Here is a 19669-nt window from a genome sequence, read left to right on the forward strand (position 1 = left end):
ATTGCCTGCCTTTCCGGCACAGCCATGTCACTCTTGACTCACTGGTCCCACTCATCCTACCTGCTGTACAGCACAGAGCTGAAGCCTGCATGACTGTCTCTGACTTCAGCCTCAAGCCAGAGGTTATACAATGCTCTGCATCTCAAAATACTGCTGGTCGTTCAGACTTTATGAATTGTCTCTTTTTTTTTTTTGAAGAAAAAAATCCCTATACTTACTGCTGGCCATGCTGATTTTAATCTTAGATGAAACATTAAAGACTGTGGGAGACGATAGCCTGATTCTTTGAGAAGGCAGAAAAAAATACTGTGAATCTGTCTCTTGCCAAGCCTTCTGGAATGAGGTGTTTGGTAACATAACAACCTCAGTGCAAGTTTTTGGCAGGCAGAGGGGTGGGGACGTGTAAACTTGGTTCGCATTTTTGACTGAATCTGCACTGTGGAACTTCACATACATCAATACCCGTGGGACATGCCTGCCAGGATGCATGGCTCTCCATTCCTTTACAGCATGACAACGCCTAAAAATCTGTCTGACACAGTTCTACACTTTTTAAACCGTCTTTAGTTGTTAAATAAGACAATCTGACTGCATCACTAAAACAGAGGCTTTATTCTTCTGTCCTCGTCGTCCCCGGATAATGGTGGAAAAGGCTTGCAATGTTTACATTAAGACATTTTTATCACACCTAGTGCAATGATTTCTAGGTTACAGGAAAAGAGGCATGCAGGGATCTATTTTATATACTGTTACACATGTCTTCTCAATTTACACACTCTATTCAAACTCTTTGACAACACACAACTATTGCTAAATATGTACCGGTATGTATCTCATAAGTGGTGTTAACTTAAACAGTCTCTTCTTTCTTATTTTTAACTTCAGTTGTAGGTACTCATCACAGGTAGCAGCTTCTTTTCTCTCTTACACAGACTGTCCAAGATCGCTTGGTAAATTCCAGCGTTATCTCAGAGGCCTCTGGCTGAGTTGCTGTTTCAGGGCCCCTAGCCTGAACACCTGTTTGGTTTCCCACAACAGCACAGACCAAGGACTGGCCAAAACATACCACAGATTTATTTCCTGTTGAAACTGCAGTGGGTGGTGGAAATGGATTGCAGCCACATTTGTACAGAACCATAATCTGCAACATACAGTTGCCATAGTCATGCAAACCTGGTCAGAGCTTCCCCTTTCATGCTCCTCAGTTTAAACAGATTACCTTATAAATTGGTATGTTAAGGCCATTACTAGGTCTTTGGTATATATACCTTTCCAATAGAATATAACTTTACTATCAAACTCTGCAGCTGTCTTCAGAAGGAACTGGGTTAGATGTTGTCACTGCTCTTGGTTTGCAACTACAGTATGGTAAGGCTGTAAATCTGGAACAGTATTTTTTAAAAAAAACATAAAATGCATACAACTTGGAGAATGTATGTTGGGTTTGGACTTAGATGTCTGTTTTGGAAACATACCAGAAATAAGGTTGTGTTTCAGGACACCAGGTAAACTAATTGTTGCCTGAGATTAAGTCACTTCATGTTTTTGGTTCAGGGTTTCACAAACTGCTTCCAGAATTTATTCTCCTTTGCATAGGCAGTGTTATACTTGGAGTTTGGGTCTTGACAGATAGGAAACATTTCATTTCATGTGAGAAGAAATGGATTTCAGAGACCTCGTGTTGTCAAGTCTACCATTTTGTACATATCCATAATGCAAAACAAATCTGAAGTGAGTCCCCATTGGAAAAATAAAGGTGACACTGGTCTGTTATTACTATTATATATTACTGTTATATGTGGGGTGGGGTTGCAGTTGAAAGAAAATTAAATAATAAAGCGTGAACTCAGGCTCGTTATCCAGCCTGAACCCATGAGAAGGAGTTCTTTCTCCCTTGGGTCCAGTTGGCAGAAATGTGCAAGCACGGTATGGATTTAGGTGTGTGCTTTTTATTCTGAGATGAAAGGTTGCATATGGGATTAATGCTCTGGCTTGATCGTGCTGTTTTCTCCTGCTTGATATCAGCCACTAATCTGTACAGCGAAGATAGGGTTAATTTAATTTTTAAGGGCACAAGAGGAGTCTAAACAATGTAGCTGGTCTAGGTCTTTGGTGACAGAGATGGGTTTTCATAAAGACAAAACCAGTATGTGCTTTTGAATTTTCAGGCAGATAAACTTGTTGTCCCTCAAAATTAATCCTTATGCATATCACTTGTCTTTTAATGGCATTGGTCATTGACGTCAGTAGTTCAATGCTAAGCAGTGAAGTTTAGATTTTAGAAATGCCAGTTCACACTTTGAGAGCACTTGAACTCTATTTTAAACAGCAAAATGTTTTGCATCTGTGAAATACCCAATTGTCATTCGTCATGGACACTTTTTCCACTCTCTCTGTATGATAATTTCTTAATGTAAAATATATATATAATTAACAAATCTATGAAATCTCCTAATATAGTATGTCTGGATACTATCACTATGTCTCTGGAGTGTTCTTCCGACATTATTGTGCATTTTTTTATGTCTTAGTTATGCCTGAGGGGTATGACAACTTTCTTCAATATGCCTTACAGCATAGCAAGCGTTACCATGGTACCTTTTAACATTTTTTCAATCAACATATGGAGAAACAAGGGGGAAAAAAAAAGATTTGAGTGAAGAATTTTGGAATGGAATAATGCTAAAATAAACTTGTTATAAAAAATGCTCCATATGATTGATGATAAATTAAAGGAAACAGTCCTGTAATGTATCATCTGTTAGTTAAACATGTGCTCTCATTTATCTACTCAATGTATAACCAAAGCCAATTACTGTAAATTAGCAACAACTAATGACAGCCTTTAATTAACTTGAAGCTGTATCCCCTTATTTAAGCCCTCAACATAATATCTGGAAGAGTAGAAAAAAATTAACCTTCAGGGTGTTCAATAATGTACTTTTTCAAAAGGTACGATTAAATTAGAGCCATTGGACTGAACGTGGGAATTGGGAATGTGATGATTCCATAGAGTTGGTTTGTCAATGCAGTCGGCTCCTTTCTGAAGATGCAGTAGGATGTGAGAGGGAAAAAGTCTTCCTGAAGGATATTAACTGGTTGTAAGGCTCCTCACCATTCAGTTGAAGACTGGTAGAGATGCTTAAACAAATCCATAGTTTACCCAAATTTTCCAAAGCATGAACTTCTCATCACTACCCTGTTTCAGAGTACCTTACAAAGTGTGAGTTTTGTGATGCTTCCAAGAGATATGCTAGGTAGTAAGGCTTTAAATATGTTTAAATATGCTACTTTTTTTAAATATAGTCAATCATATGATTGAGCTTTTATAAATACAACATGTTCCTTGAAGACATATGGTTTTATCAGCATGGAATGCTTTTTATGTTCAAGTTTCAACTTGTGACAGGATAAGGATGTGTTTTGCTCCAAGTGTTGCCCAAAATGAAATTTTTTTAGAAAGTATATAAATTGCTTTATGGATTGTACAACCCAACAATCAAGTGCTGAACTTACTCTACTCTGGCAATTAAAAGCACAAGTGAAGAAGTTAGACAGTAAGAACATCAAGTTATTTTTGACCCTGTGTTTGCTTTACTTTTAAGGTGACCAAAATAAAGATAAAAGGGAAAATTGTGAAGCTTAGTCTAAAATCAGCAGTTCTTCAACATGCTTTTTTCGTGAAGCCAAAGTTCTTCCTGCTGCATGAAGCAGATTAAAAGGTAGAATCTGGGTATTTTGCAATACTGCAAATGTAAATGCAAAAGTGAACCTCAGATTTTAAAGTGGAAAAATGTTTGCTTGAACCTTACTTTCCTTGGTGAGTTGTCTTCTTACATTAAACTGCTCTTGTGTTGGCTGTTAATACTGTATGTCTTCTGTGAATGAACAGAGAATTTCAGTATTCAGGGTGACATCTTTGGAAGCATTAAATGCATATGCAAGCACTTTAAAATGGCAGAATGTAATTAGAGCTGTGAGTTTGACAGTAATTCCTACCGAATTACAATATTTTTCACTGTGCAGAAGGCAAAGCTAAATGAAATGGATGTTGTTAGCATCTGGTAAGCATGAGCATAGTTTCTTTGAGATGGTTGAGTGTCATATTTATGGCACTCTGAGTGAGATCTGCGGCTGTGACTGATTGTGCCTTACCACTCAATTGTTGCCTCTCAATCTGCCCCATTTCTAATTGGACATTAGAGAGGGTGCCTCTTTCTGCAGCTTGAAAATATGAGTGGGGAGAAGGTCAAGTTCCCTTTAGTCATTCAATCAGGAGTGCTCCAGTGCAATCATACGTGCAAGACCTATTAGTTGGGAAAGCAGCCGTCTAGTGCTTTCCCAGTGCAAATAATTGCCAGGAGCAGAATAGGCTTCTTGAATTAAATTCTCCTCCCCCATTTAAAATCAGGAATAACGCCAGTTTAATTCTGTTCCTGCAGTTACTCTGTCTTCTTACTCCTGTTACACCCAGTACTGAGTGCTAACTGCTGGCTTTGCTGCATGTAGGACACATTAACACACACTTCCTAGTGCTGAAAGAAGATTCATGATTTGAGGTGGGTTCTTTGCATAAATTCCTTGCATTCTTGGTTCTCCATGGATTTCTCAGCTGTGTGCTAAAGAGCTCTGTACACAACATAAGGGTGAAAAAGAACATGTTCCTTTTTTAGCCTATAGGCCAAAACGTGCATTTACTCCCTTACTACTTTCCATACATCACAGGTATCCTTTCAGGGTGGTTTAGCACTGTGAGAGGCCCTCAGCAATATGGGATTTTCTTTGACTACAAAACTTCTGCTGCAGGTCGTTTGGGGTTTTTTTAATCTGTTTTCATGCAGTGTATTCTACAATGGTGTTACAGTGGATGACAGATGTCATGAAATATGAATAGCGAAGATGATCAGAATTAGAAGGAAGGTAATGGTAGCAGGGTTCAGGTTTGGTTTTAAATTAATCTAGACATTCTGATTTACTGACTTTAAAACAAGCCTTCTGAAGCAAATGAGAAAAATTTCTATAATCTTGTACTATTTACACGTAATTGTTAATTAATGGGCTTCACTGAACTTAACTGACTCCTTAAAATATTATAAATGAGACAAGCATGTGTTTGCTTGCTTCTGATCTTTGTCTTAGATATTTTACAAAGCAAATCCTATCCTAGTGCATAGTAAGCAATAAAAGATTTAATGAGAAAACTGAAATAGAATTCCATTTTATACTTACATGGTGTATTTTTATTAACTAATTTATTCCGAAAGGTTTGTTAGCTTCTCACAATGAAAAAAAAAAAAATCAAAGAAAATATGGTACCTCTTCTGAAGTGTTTATAGTGTAGTATCTGTATGCATCACAATAAATCCCAGTAAATGTTGTGGAGCCCTGCACAGGTGAAAAGGTCTGCTGCAAGACTGGTTGTGGAGTTGCCTCTCAGATTCTCATAGGATGTAATAAAGAGAATTCACATGACTTTCCCCGCCCCCTCCCCCCCCAAATGAAAGCTAGTATATTGCATATATGACAAATACTTTAATATGTGAAGTAAATACCTGGAGTCTCTTAGGTGTAGAGTTCCTAGAACACTGAAACTGCTAATGAAAAAAGCTCTATAGATAAGTTTTCTGAGTGGCTATGGTGGCATGTAGACCTGGAACTGTAGGAATATGTTTTCTTTTGTCTCAGGATATATGTTGTTTTGGTTTGTTGGGTTTTTTTTATTATTATTTTTCCAAAGCAAATCTTTTATTAAGTATGTATTGTAACTTAGCAATCAGAAGATAATTATGTCTAAAGATGTTTAAAATTCAAGTAGGTTTCAGTTTGTTGGCTTCCCCCCACACACACATTTCCTCAGTTCTATTTTTGCAGTTGCAGCCCATGTTTCTGCCTTTATTTAGTCAACTATATTTGGCTTGGAAAATGTATCATTACACTATATGCACTGACTAGATAGCTTCCTGTCTTCATATTTTTAAATTGTTGAAATGCAAAAGGCAATAAATGCCCTTATTTTTCCTATTGCCATTTTCCAATACTTACTGTATCATCCTGTGAAATTGTTTAACTGTAACTGCCAACAACTTCTTTGTCAGAGATTTTGCTTTTTGGAGTAAAATTGATAAATAATGATACGTTCCCAGGCTTCCAGCAGAGGTTTTGACTGTGAGAATAGAAAATTATTGAACGCTAATCAAAGTATTTGGGAGTTATGTGTAATTTTAAAGTAATCTAAGCCATTAGGTGGACAAGTTTCTCATCCACCTCTAGTTATAAAAATAACCCCACTCTGTTGTGGTACTCTCTTAGAGAGTAGATTTTACTTATTTGCCACCTGAGGAAACAAGAGGAGAAAAGAGGGAGAATTATCTCTTTAGAAAGATAATAAATATAGAAGGAATGATGATTAAGAGGCCAGGGAGTTGCTGTTCACAGAGCCGGCTACTGAGAGGATTGAGTAAGGGGAGAAAGTATACAGCTCTTTTAATGATTAGATGGAATTTGTTTGTTACGAACAAAATTCAATCACTGGAAGTGCTAATATGCAGATAGCTTCTGTCTGAATAATGAATAGGCATTCACTAGATGTAATTCAGCTGCAGTGAAATCTTATCAGCCCTTCACCACTGACTATCTCTTCCCACAGCCTGTAGAGAGAGTTTGGGATGACTAGGTTTCTAACTTTAGCCCCTCCACTAAGTGCCTAAAATTAGGTGGGTTGAAAAATGGACTTAAAGAACATGCCACTCAATGGAAAAGCTAGCTTTGAACCTGGAAAACTCCCACCTGCAATCTGCATATTAGAGTATCAGAAACATGTGCTATATATGGGTGGGATAAAAACAGTACTGCTGTTTGTGGGCACGTTGCATTTCGGCTGATATTCAGTAGTCATACTTGAGATGGCTTTCTGTGACTGTTTAAAACACACTGAGTTCTCATTGGCATATCTTAACTTTCCAAGCAAATATTCATAGATTTTGTTCATCAGCTTTATTTGTTGCTCAGAAAAGGCTTGTGTTGGTCTACCTCTTAATATCTGGATATTGAATTCTCACAGATACTGCAAATGGCAATAGCAAATTATAAAAGCTAAGTGATCTTGGCCAGCTTTTTAAAATTGAAAATATTTTATCCTCTTTTTTTTTTTTTTAATCTATAGCATTAACACTGAGAGGATATCCTCTTTTCCATAAAATACGTGGTCAAAAATGTGGCTTGCAACAGTGTCAGCAGTACCCTTTTTCAAAGTCAGTAACCTCTTTTGAGCTAAGCCCCGAAATGAACCTATTGTGGACATGACTAGCATTTTATGACCTGGCCATGATAAATGGAGAATTAGTCCTGTGTTACTCTTCCATTCCAGTTAATCACTTTGCAATTTTGAAACAGCAGAGGGAGATTAGATTACGTTCATTTTTAACATTAGGAAAACTATTTTCTCCTCAGTAATGTCATGCGATTCTTAACATCACACAAGATGTGATGTTACCTAGGAGCTCAGTAATCTTGGCTCCCAGCATTAATAATGTTTAATTATATAATATGACTTATCACTATGTTTGATTAATTTCCTTCGAAATGTAAGGCAAATGTTTTGCAACAATGGTAGCCATTAGTACTGTATCATTGGGACACAGGACAATTTCATGTTCTTTTGATTAATTGTATCTCACATTGTCCTGTTATAGCAGCGTATTTTTGTGCTAGGGATTCAGTGCAGAGGGTGACCAGTGAAGAGAACAAAGGACAAACTTTGCCATTTTCAATTTGATGTTTCATGTGCTCTGCAACACTCCCCTTAGCTTTAATGCAGGTGGAGGAGGAGAGGAGGAGTAACCTGTTATCCAGACTTTCGTGCTGATTCCTAATTCTTGTCTGAAAGCAGTGCTTTTGAAAAGACCATTCTCAACTCTGAGAGCTTATCCACACTCTCTAAGTATGGCAGTAGGATATTTACTTTGTGTTTTATCAAATTTTCTAACAAATTGTTTAATGCTTCGAGGACTTTATTATTTTAAAGTTTACCAATTATTTCTAAATTAAATTTGTCCTATTACAACCATTAATATATATACAAATTTCTGTTTACATTTTCTTCTTCTTGACTGCCTGTATATGATTTTCTCTTTTCTTCTTGTGAGGACCTTAATTCTTTTTCTCGTCAGCATCTGTTTTTTTCTGAAGATACAGCATTTTATATGTTTATATTACATGTATATTAATTTACATTACTTGTATATTTAAGTAACAGGGTTTTTTAGTTTTTAAATCCCCCTTGGTTCTTTTTCAGTTTCTTTTTTGGTTTGTGATAAGAAACTAATTAATTTCCCTCCTTCCTGTATGCTTGAAATCTGTGGAGAGTGGTTCTTAATGACTTCTGTCTTTTATGTAAAAATAAAATGAGTTTTTATCCTGATAACATTTCAAACACCCAAATTTGTCATTAGGGAATTCTTCAGCTTTCAAGCCTTTCTAAAAGACTATTATTTTTCATTATGAATGAGAGTTAAAAATCTTCATTAGTTGTGCCTATGCTTGGATAAAAGATATGAAGCTGTTATATCTGCTACTAAGAATGATGTAACCGATCTGGTATTTAAAAATGCCAGAGTGAGTAGGTAGTTGTGGGAGATAATATGAACACTTTTAGAAGGTGTCTTGCTTTCCAGTAACCATGGACCTTAATGTACATTTATAGATACCTGAATTTTCAGCATTTATGCGTTCATTTTTTTTCACCAGAGTCTTGTTTGAGTTTCACCTTTTGTATGTGGTATACAAATATTCAAGCAACTAAACAATTACATATAACAGAGTAGTTAGTTAACAGGCATATGAGGCATCAAGCCAAAGATAGAATTTGCAGTGAGTAAACATGGGACAGAAATAGGAATGTGAAGGCGAAGGAATCTATTTTGGAGCATGGAGTTGTTCTTGTGCTTTAAAAACCCTCAGGAACATGTAGCAGGTTTTTTTCAGCTTCACAGCTAAAACTGCTTTGTAGATTTTACACCTTTCAGCGTTCATGTTATTGAAATATTTTGTTTCAAAAGTTTTGCACCACAGTGCAAACTGCACACTACAGTGCATTGCATTTGCTTCACTTTGCTAATTAATAAACCCTTTTGTTCGTTGCTTGCTATGAGTTTGGATTTTTTTTATCTGGAAGTGATCATTAACAGCACATGGGAGATACATGCTGAAAATAAAGTGAAAAAGTTGTTCTACCTTAAGGCTAATATTCACTATTTTTATTGCACCCAGAGACGAAAATTCTGTGAGAAGCAGTATTTTTGTGTAATTCCAGCATTAGTCATAAGAGCTATAGCATTAACCAAAGGCTGCATATACACCTACAGTGTAGCATTTTGCTCTTGTGTGCTGGTGCTGTTGGAGTCCTTTCCTCGTTGCCTTGAATGCTGCTCAATTCAGCACTGGATGCTGCAGTCTTGTATTGTGGTGCAGGTCACGTAGCACTGAATGAACAAGGTTGCATGAATAATGTGCTTTTTATTCAGCGATTGGATAAAAATTAATGCCCTCAACACCTACGTACATCCAATCTCCACTGCTTCCTGTGTGCTTATTCTTCCAGAAGCTTTAATTATTTATCCTTGGAGAGAATTTGACAGTTGCAAGTAGTCACGACTCAGCAGGTTAACCATACAAACACCAGAACTGATCTCCATGTCAAGTACACTCAAATGTCTCGTGGAATCAAACGTTGATTTTGAAGTGATGTGACTCCAGATTAACAGGGGAAAAAAATGGCATCCCTAACTGCTGCATATTTTTAAATTTAATGCTGTCTTTAATTCAATTAAAATTGGTTTAATATTCTTGCTAATTCTTTAAAGGCTGAAGTGTGTGATATGCTGTAAATACTCACATGGGCATTTTGCAATGGAAATACATTTTCAGGAGAAAAGGGTCAAGTAGTTAATAAGCCAGAATATGTGCACAGTTGCCCGTCATACAGTGTTGCGTAGTGATGAGAAAAAACTGGAATTACATAAGATGCCTGCAGAGTTTGCTACTTGATCTTTACAAAGGGTGTTCAAATTAAAGCAAAGCTGTGGGCATAATAGGAGTCAGTATGACCATATACACTAGAAGAAAAACAGCCTTAGAAATAAACTGTAACTATATTTACCAGAGAGAGAAAAAAAGGAGGAGAGCATGTGTGTGTGTGTGTGTGTGTATGTGTATATATGCATTTAGATATATAAACACATTTTGTCTAGTTGATCTGAGTGCAAGAAGACGATCAAAGGAACAGCAAGATAAATTTCCGTGTGAACTCTTCTTTTTTTTTTCTTTTAGTAAAAATATTTATTATGTGGCTGCATTTTAGAAGGCAAGGCTAGAGAGGCCACTGTTAGACTACCTTTCTGCAGCTTGTTGAATAATGTTACTGTATTATCTGACTGGACTGCATGAATCACAGCAGGTGGGAGCAAATCTGTCTGCATCATCAGACTGCATAATGTGGGAGTATGCACAGCACTAGTAGCTACTAATGGATTGATTTAAGCCCTAGGAACTACCCAGAAAATCTATACCTGATGCAGACCTTATCTACCCATGCGAAGAGCAGACCCAAAAGTGTAATGTGCAGTGGTTTTGTTTTGTGCTTTTGCTTGCATACAGTAGAGCCAATTGGGTGACTGATTACAGCAGCAATTCACCCAGAGTTGTGACAGCCTCTCTGAAGTTTTAATAAACACAAGGTATTTTCCTTGAAAGTAACTGACTAGTCTACTGAAGAATTCATTCACAGAAGACATGTTCCTTGTATAATATGAAAGAGTAGAGAAGATCTTAGCAGCAGCTCCTTTTTACCTTTTGTTCTAAGAATTATTAACTGTTAAGCTTATTTCAAGCCTGTTGGTAAACTGCAGATTGCACAGTATCATATTTAGTGCTATTGAAATGAATGTGCAGCTGAATAGCTCGACCAATGGCTGAGATTTGCCAAAATACTGAGGAGTCATGAGATTTGTTTTCTAACTAGGGATAGTAATCACGATCATGATGAGATGAATGTTTGATGGATGAACTGAACTGGTTCTAGCTGCTTTAGTGTGTGGAACTTGGCAAACTCAGATTTTAAATTTCTGAGTCTTAGCATGAGAAATATTAACTGAAAAAACCATAATAAAAACAAGTGTACCAAAGTAAGATGATGTGCTCAGGTACTGTCTGGTGCCTCTTTTAAGCATTTATGACAGGTTTATGTCAGTCTGCATGAGGGTGCAGGTGACAGACAGGTTGGCATACTGCGTGAGATAGATTAAGGGCATATGGACAGTCTTAGGACTTCAGAGGAAGGCAAACATGGTCTGGAGTCCCAAAGTTATATTAGAAAATCATTACCAATTCTATGGTTCTTAGTCCTAGATGCAAACACTGCTCTGTGGCATAACACAGAATTCTGCTCCAATACAGTGGCAGCAAAACAACTCCTGCTAACCATGCTGATATAGTATTGCCAGTGTTATTGACATTTATCTATGAAGTTTTGCAATACTGGTAATACCTGAGGTACTACGTAAAGCATGTTTATTAAAAGCATTAGATTTCAAGAAATACAGGCTAACACTATGGTGCCTCCCTTCCTGGAGACATGGGTAGAATTTCACCTTTTCCCCTTCCTGTTTACTCAATTAATGTGTTGTTCTTTAGCACCTTCCAAGCCCCCCATTCTTTGTAGTTTTTGGCTGAATTTGGTCAGTGGTTTTATCCCCTGTCGATTGGCCCATGATATGCAGACAGAGGGTTCTGAGCAGTCACAGAGGTAACCAAGGAATGGAAACCAGGCTAAAGAGTCATGAATCTTGTAGTCACTGTGTATACGTAGAGGGTGCTTTTGTGGTAGATTCCTAGGAACTAAACTTAATTTACTTTGACCTAAGTTCTATTCTAAACAAACAAATCAATGACAGTTTAGATGATCAATAGCTTTCCAAAAAAAGGACTTAACAGCTCTTAAAAAATGTTTTCACATTGGTAAAGTTCAGTAGCATGTCTGGTGATGCCAAATGAATATTCTGCTGGTTCAACCCACTGTTTATTTATTAATAAGATTAGGCACATCTGCTATACTGAGAAGTTTCAATTATTTTTTTTAATCTTGAAGTAAAAATTAACTGATAAAAGGGGAAAACTTGAAACTGCCTCTTTGCTTTTGTTTATCTGTGTTACAAAGAATTTGCCCTTTTTCTTTTTTTTTTTTTAGTTATCCTTTTGATCTATTTGCTGCTTCATAACTACAAGATGGTTTTTGTGGACATAATTAAAAATTAAAGAAAAATGAACCATGTGATCCTCCTTATACTGCTCATGTGACATGTTTCTGCTCACTCTGCATCACCTCTCCTGGCCATACATATCCCTTCTTTTCCTTAAGTGATGGAAAGATCATTTCTCCTGCAGAGGATCCCCCCCACCCCCGCCGAGGCCAAGCAAGATTGTTTGTCTATTGGTGACATTTTATAGACTTCTTTCTTTCATAAAAACAAAAAGCTGAAGCAGCGATTGAAATAGGATTGCTGCTCAGTAGTACTCTGTGCTTCTGAACAGATGAGACAGGCAGGCAGGACATTGCTGCCCTCTTAAAAGGGATTAAACCATGGTCTTGCTTACTAATGGCCCGCAGTCACTTCTTCCTGCCATAACATGGTGTGGTTTGACCCCAGCCAGCAACCAAGTCCCACACACCCGCCTGCCCACTCCCCCAGGGGTGGGATCAGGGAGAGAGTCAGAAGGGCGAAAGGTAGAAAACTCATGGGTTGAGATAAAGACAGTTTTACAGGGGAAGCAAAATCTGTGCACACAAGTGGAGCAAAACAAGGAATGAATCCCCTGTCCCCCCATGGGCAGGATGGTGTTCAGCCACCTCCAGGAGAGCAGGGCCCCACCACCTGTAACAGTTACTGGGGAAGACAAACACCATCACTCCAAATGTCCCTCCCTTCCTCCTTCTTCCCCCCCACTTTATATACTGAGCAGGATGTCACCTGGTCTGGAATATCCCTTGGGTCAGTTTGGGTCACCTGTCCTGGCTGTGTCTCCTCCCAGCCTCCCATGCACCCCCAGCTTCCCTCCCCAGCGTGGCAGTATGCAAAGCAGAAAAGGCCTTGGCTCTGTGTAAGCCCTGCTCAGCAATAGCAAAACCATCTCTGTGTTATCAACCCTGTGTTCAGCACAAATCCAAAACACAGCCCCATGCTAGTTACTGTGGACAGAACGAACTCTGCCCCAGCCAAATCCAGCACACGTAATGTTGCAGAGACTTGTAAGTTTTTCATTCTTCTTGTTCTATCTTGTTGGTGTGAGTTGCTGGGAAGCAGACACAGGTGCCCGTAGGTGTTGATGCTCTCGTGAGACTCAATGTGCTCTGTAGAAATAAAGGGCTCCTTCCAGCTTCATTTGCATTCTGGACAGCAGAGGGCAGGTGTTAGTTCTGCCTGAGTGAAAGTTTATCGTGTGGAATGGCTGTGTGTGTACACATGATGAAAGCATGCTAGAGAGGGCTACAAGGAGGCAGTATAGAGTGCTTAAATATAGGTTATGCTTTTTTGTGACTGTAGGAAATGTTTTTCCAGTAGCATATTTTTTTTTTTGCTTTTACTTAAAAACCCTGTTGTTTTGGCCAAAAAATGTTAAAACCAAAATTAAAATGGTATTGATAAGGTAATAAAAGTTTCAGTCCAGGAACATTACCATATACCCACATTTCACTATACAGAAACCTCCTATTATCTTCCTGTTCTCTCATTTGACTCTCGTCATGATGTCTGTGAACATTTGTGTTATTTGAGTCACTGCACAGCAGACAGACATGTATATTTCAGTACAAAATTTTTTGCAGTAGAACTGTTTTTGCATTAACTGTTGAGTTTTTAGTTTAATTACACTTAAGAATTTTGCAGCCACATGGCAATCCTAATGCTTGTAGCTAAACAACAGATTTCTGCCAGTTTAGATATTCTGATCAGGCATATGTTAGTCCGGTGCTGTGCAAAAGCAGGCAAAGTATTTGCCCACTGTTAGGTGCAAAGTTGTGTTTCTATGGGTAGAGTTTCTTGCATTTGGGTAGAGGAGCAGCTTTAGTAGCACAAAGCACTGCTGTGACACTGTCTTGGTAGTCTAGACAGATAAAGGGCTGCTGGTCAAATTAAAGCGTTTAGTTTAAGGATAATTGCAGTTCATGGAGGTCAGTAAAAACTGTTAGACAAGACAGTTAACAGGTTGCTTCAGTGGCACATGATAACTTCATAACAGTATGGATCCTTACTCTTTCATAACCTAGTCAAAGTGAATAATAACAGGAAACAATCAACATGTGTACAGTGCCAACATGTTGAATGTAATGACAGTGTTCTGTCAGTTGCTCAGATGTGCTTGTTGAACTACCTGGGATAACAGCACTACTGTTGCCACTGCACTTGGTAGGATTTTTCCTTTTGCTTTACTTATTGCTCTAACAGACCACCTCAGGCCACATGGTGGCTTCAACGTCCCTGTTTCCTTTCTCCCTTCTGGAACTGTGAGCTGGTGTCAGTGTCTCTGCCAGTGGCATTTCTCCTCCACCTCTTCGTCCTGGCACTGGTGCTTCATTGTAGCCCAGTCCATAGTGAGCAATGGGCAGTTCTGGAATTGGGCTGTTGATGCATGAATTTCTCAACAAACACTCATAGCTGATAATTTTCTCCCATTCTGAGATAGCTCCTCTGACCTGCATACCCATAAATTGCCTGTGCTTAGCCAGTGGGCTTCAGTTTCTTCTTGTCTGTTCAAGCTCTTGCCAAGTTTTTGCTCCAGCCTCTCTGTTGGACATCCTTGCTTTGTTATTGCTGAAATCCCTAGGTCACATGCCCAAAGTTCTTTGGAGAACTGCTGACCCTCAGAATACCAACAGTTTTCATGCTTTCTCAATGTTAATCGTACTGAAGCTTCTCAGGGGCTTGCCCTGCTTGAGCAAACAAAACATATTGCCTGAGGGTACCTAGAGAAAGTTCACTGTATGCTTTTGCTACAGCAAGGAAATATACAAGTTGACCTGTATGACAGTAGAGGAGTAAACACATCTTTGTCTCGATTTCTTTGCCACTCTAAACATTTTTTAGTCTTGAAGTGCCTTTCAGAGCTAAGGATGCTTACCTTCCTTCTGCTCTGCTTCAATTCATGGAGCTTAAAACAGTTTCTCAGTCTTCTCATCTGCAGCCATTTTACTTCTTGCCTTTCCTCACGTTACTAGCAGTGTACTTTTTACACTGCAGTCCAATTAAGTGAACATTTAATCAGCTATTTAAATCCTGCCACCCAGCCCTGCCTCGTTATCACATCCTTCACAGATTTGCAATCCTGCTTTCTGTACCTGGTGTTGCATCTAAGGGTTACTCAAATGCAAGGAAGACAAGCAACCCAACCGAGAAAGGAATGCATCCTGAATAGATGCATGCCTGTGTGCATGCCTGCACAACTGCACATACACACTTGTCTGCAGATGCCTCCTCCATTTGACTGTAGCAAGCAGTGAACCATCACTTCTGGTCAGATAACAAGCAGCATTACTGTAAATGGGGTACCATGGTAAACTCATACCAGCTATATGTGCAAATAATAACAGAAGTAGTCCTCATTCTCAGTTCAGTGGGAATGAGTGCTGTGAGTGCTGCTGTGGATAACCCTCCACAGGTGCTCTTATACACTACTGCAGATGGGTTAGAATTATTTCAGTCCTAAAGCTAATCGACAGTGGGTTTGCATGTAACTCCTTAGTTGCCAAGAAAACCTGTGTGGTTTGGCAGCACAAGTTAATGGGTTGTGTTTCAGTGTGAAGCTGATGCAAGTGGGTATTAGGCACACTTACTGGCCTGTGCAATTCCTTTCCTCTTCCTCTTCATTGGAGTCTAAAACTGATCTGGTTGAAAAAAAAAAACCAACCACAAACCAAAAAAAAACAACAAAAAAAACCCCAAACAATTTTTCCTGTGTTATTCTTCAGCCAGATGCCACAGCATGCATCTTATGGCAACATGGCAAAGGCGACGCAGTCAGTGACAGGACGGAGGGAGCAGTCTGAACAGCTCTGCTGCTGCCACCAAATCTCTACACATAAAGCCAGAATTTTGGTCTGATGTGCAACATAAGACAGAGATGGTAATTCATACTCTCTGTTGGTTTTTGGTTCTTATAATTTCGATGGTAACCTATTAATTAGGGGAGGGGGAACTAATGGATTTGGGAAAGTCTGGGTTTTTTAATGGACTTCTGCCTACTCAGACAAGGTACAGTTCACCCTGCCTGATGCCAAAAGGTACAGCAAAGTGCACTGCTTTATCCTTTGTCCTTTATCCTTTCATTGCTGCTCTTCTTGCCAGAATTTAGCTACCCTAGTAAAAGAGTAAGTGCTGGAGTATAAATGTGGTGGTAAAGCACATATTTGTATCTATACTGTATAAATAATAAATAATTTTTTCATGGATTTATAAAGGAAAATATAAATGAAGCTATTTACTTTTTCATAAAAATAAACTTACTTTGTGAATGGCAGCCAACCTAAGAAATCTTGTACAAAGAGTCAGACACAGCTAAGATTCCCAGACTTGCATTTGGATTTGGAAATTGGCAATGAAATTTGACTCCTGTTGAAATCAATAGGAAACTCATGAAGTCATACCTCATACAGAGGGGTTTTTTTAAAGCAACTTTGCAAAACATTCCTAGGAAAAGAAGATATGAACAGGATAAAAATAAAGTACTCAAAAAAAAACCCTTTAAAAAAAATCAGCAGAACAAAAATAGACACCTTATTACAAAGTAGAAAAGAAAACTACTGAATTATTAAATGCATTTCATGAATGAGAACCAAAAAGATGCTGGGTTAACAAGTAAGTAAGTGACTGGCTTCCAATCTAAGGAAGACAGCAAAGAAGTTCTTGCATAATTTGTCACTGAACTAGGTTGCTATTTACTTTCTCGTCCGAATCTCTAGTTTTTCTGATTGTTTAAAGTAGAAACACCTGGAGACACTTTGACATTAATGCACACATATCCAGAAGCAGCATCATTTCCATCAGTGTGATTGTATCATAGGACCAGAGAGAATGTTATGGGCCTCTAATTACATCATTCACAATGAAGTACAGTTTGTTGAGCATGTCACAGTTTGTGGACCCAGAAGAAAACATGACTGGAATGTATTTCTTTGGGAAGCAGAGTCCCTCTCTAGGGTGATGCTCCAGCTGGAGTGTGGTCCCTGGTGCAGAGGGTGCCAGCTTGGGACAGAGAGAAAGAGGAAAAATCATGGAAACACAGAATTGTTTAGTTTGGAAAAGGCTTTTTGGTTACAAAGGATGTCTGTAGAAGGTGTAGGCAGCCAAACAGACATGGCTGAGCTTTTGGTTGTGTATTTGGATGGTGTATTTTTTAGAAAATACATCCCTTTTACACTGCTGCTACTTTTCTTTCTCACTTCAGGGACTGGCTTAGAGAAATAAATAATTTACTATAAAAATTTTAGGGGTTTGCAAGAGTTGGTTTAGTATCAGTTTGCAGATTTTAATGCACTTCCCTGCATGATCTTGCCTTGCAAAAGCTTAGTGTCATGTTCAGATTCGGGTATTATCTCAGATCCATCTTTTCTCTGAACTTTTATAGTGTGTTGACTTTTAACAGTAGGCCCCCAGGAACCACTAATGGAGCAGAAGGAGTTACAAGTTTCATTTTCTTCCAAATGTTTCATGTCATATTTCATTGGGTGAATGTGCCTCACGACAAAATTGTTTCAGTGTTCTCAGCTAGCAGAAAAAAACATCCTCCTTGTTTAGGGTCAGCTTCTGGCTCAAAATGTGAGCACCTGCGCAGAAATGTGTCGGTGCATTTCAGACCTTAAATTTTACGTTCTACTGGTGTAATTTAAGTTTGAAGTAGCTCATTAACGATTAACGATCTCTGATTTTGGACAGTAATACTTCCAACAACGTGGTTTTCCAGAGAAATAACTTGCAAAGCCGCAGATAATGCTCCCATTTCCTGCTGCAGCCCACTCTTAGCAATAATGTTGCCACGGAAACAGCAAAACTCTGAGCCCGTGAAAGAGAAGGGAGATGAGGGCAATTTACAGCACATTTTTTTAATTGAAATAAATTAACTGGAATTTGTTAAAATAGTTTTGGTTTGTTTTGTTTTTTTTTTTTTCCCCCAGCTTGTTTGATTTTTTTTCCCCTTTGTATGTGTTTGTTTGTTTGTTTGTTTGTTTTCTGCTGGGGGAGGACCATAACCTTTGCCCGCAGACCTTTGGGGGTTTTTGGTGGTGATCATGTGGTTTTCTTGCCTAGGACGGTAAGCTGAGATGTGACTCAAACACCCAGTATGAAAAAAAAGTGATGTGAGCCCAGTCCGTGTTTTTATTCCTGCGAAATATTTTGAGGTAGAGGTAGATGGTCATGGTGCTGATGGGAAGTTCAGTGCTTCTCATTGTTTCTGTCAGCTACATGATAAGCCTCCCTTGAAATCACAGTAAGATGTAACTGAGCTCTGTATGCAGGTAAATCAGAGAAAGAGAGGAATACAGAATATAATATATTAAGTATGTAGAAACAGAAGAGGTCAAATTGTTTAGAAATATTTTTTCTTAAGAAAGTTATATCATACTTCTTTTCAGCTTGCCTTGATGTCATCTTGCTCCTCTGTTGCCTAGATCATCTGAGGTTGTCTCACATAAAGATTTCTGGTATATGTCTAGCTTGGGCCGTGTAAAGAAAGCTGGTATTTTTCCGTCTGAATTAACTAATCAAGAGAAGAATGTCCCTACAGGATATTAGAAATCTTTGTCCTATTGAATTTTTTTTTTTTAATGGAATTGACCTTTTGTTAGTATTAAAGATTCTGCAAGAACATTTACTAAAGCCCAAGGATAAATACTTGTGTCCATCATACTACAATGTGAGGAATAGCATCCAGTTTGCTGATGGCTTAATGTTACATCATAGTAACATTGTTTAGGGCTTGTTGTAAAGAGGGATGTCGACTATGATGGCCTTATGGCTACTTTTTGTATAGTATTAAAACTCTTAGCAACATCTGTGTTTGTGTTTCTGGACAGATTCACTGTTTCTTTTAACTTAGCTAACCCAAATCCACTTTGGATTCCCTCCCCTCCCCTCCAAAGACTCTGTCTTCCATGTTTTTCTTAAATCCAGTATAGTCCACAAGCAGTTTTACTGCTACCAGGCAGAAACCCTGGAAATGCAAGTAGTCTTTCAGCAGAACTTCAACAGTTTCTAGCACTTATTTGGATAGAGAGTGCATGTTTGACCACAGTGTGTTACTGGAATGAGGTACTTTTGCCAAATCTGATTATGTGATTAATATTTCTCTAAATACGGGTCACTGAAAGTCACCTTTTTTGCATTCAGGAGACTTTCTTACTACAGTTAGAGGAACACAGTGGTTGTACTCCCTGTGTTTCCTCTTTATGGTGATCACACCATCTTACCTCGTTTAGCTTGTGTATTGACAATGTCTCCTATGTTTGCAACTGCAGCAATTTAAAACCTTTTAAACCTCAACAAAATGTAGTTTCTCCCTCTAATTTTGTCCCCAACATCTGTTTTTTTTCCTACTCTTTACTGTTAAGACAAATTACTTTCTTCTG

General features: G+C 38.4%; 1 protein-coding gene across 4 annotated transcripts in view; it reads left to right on the forward strand.

Moving 5' to 3' along the window:
* The window catches only part of SHC3 (SHC adaptor protein 3), a 95743-nt gene that overhangs the window by 13108 nt on the left and 62966 nt on the right, over positions 1–19669 (forward strand). For all 4 annotated transcript variants that reach the window (XM_032676912.1, XM_032676920.1, XM_032676914.1 and 1 more), the window contains one exon: positions 4443–4559. The gene's annotated coding sequence lies outside the window, so the exon portion shown is untranslated. The remainder of the gene's footprint in view (positions 1–4442; positions 4560–19669) is intronic.

Source organism: Chiroxiphia lanceolata, chromosome Z (assembly GCF_009829145.1).
Source record: "Chiroxiphia lanceolata isolate bChiLan1 chromosome Z, bChiLan1.pri, whole genome shotgun sequence".
NCBI lineage: Eukaryota > Metazoa > Chordata > Aves > Passeriformes > Pipridae > Chiroxiphia > Chiroxiphia lanceolata.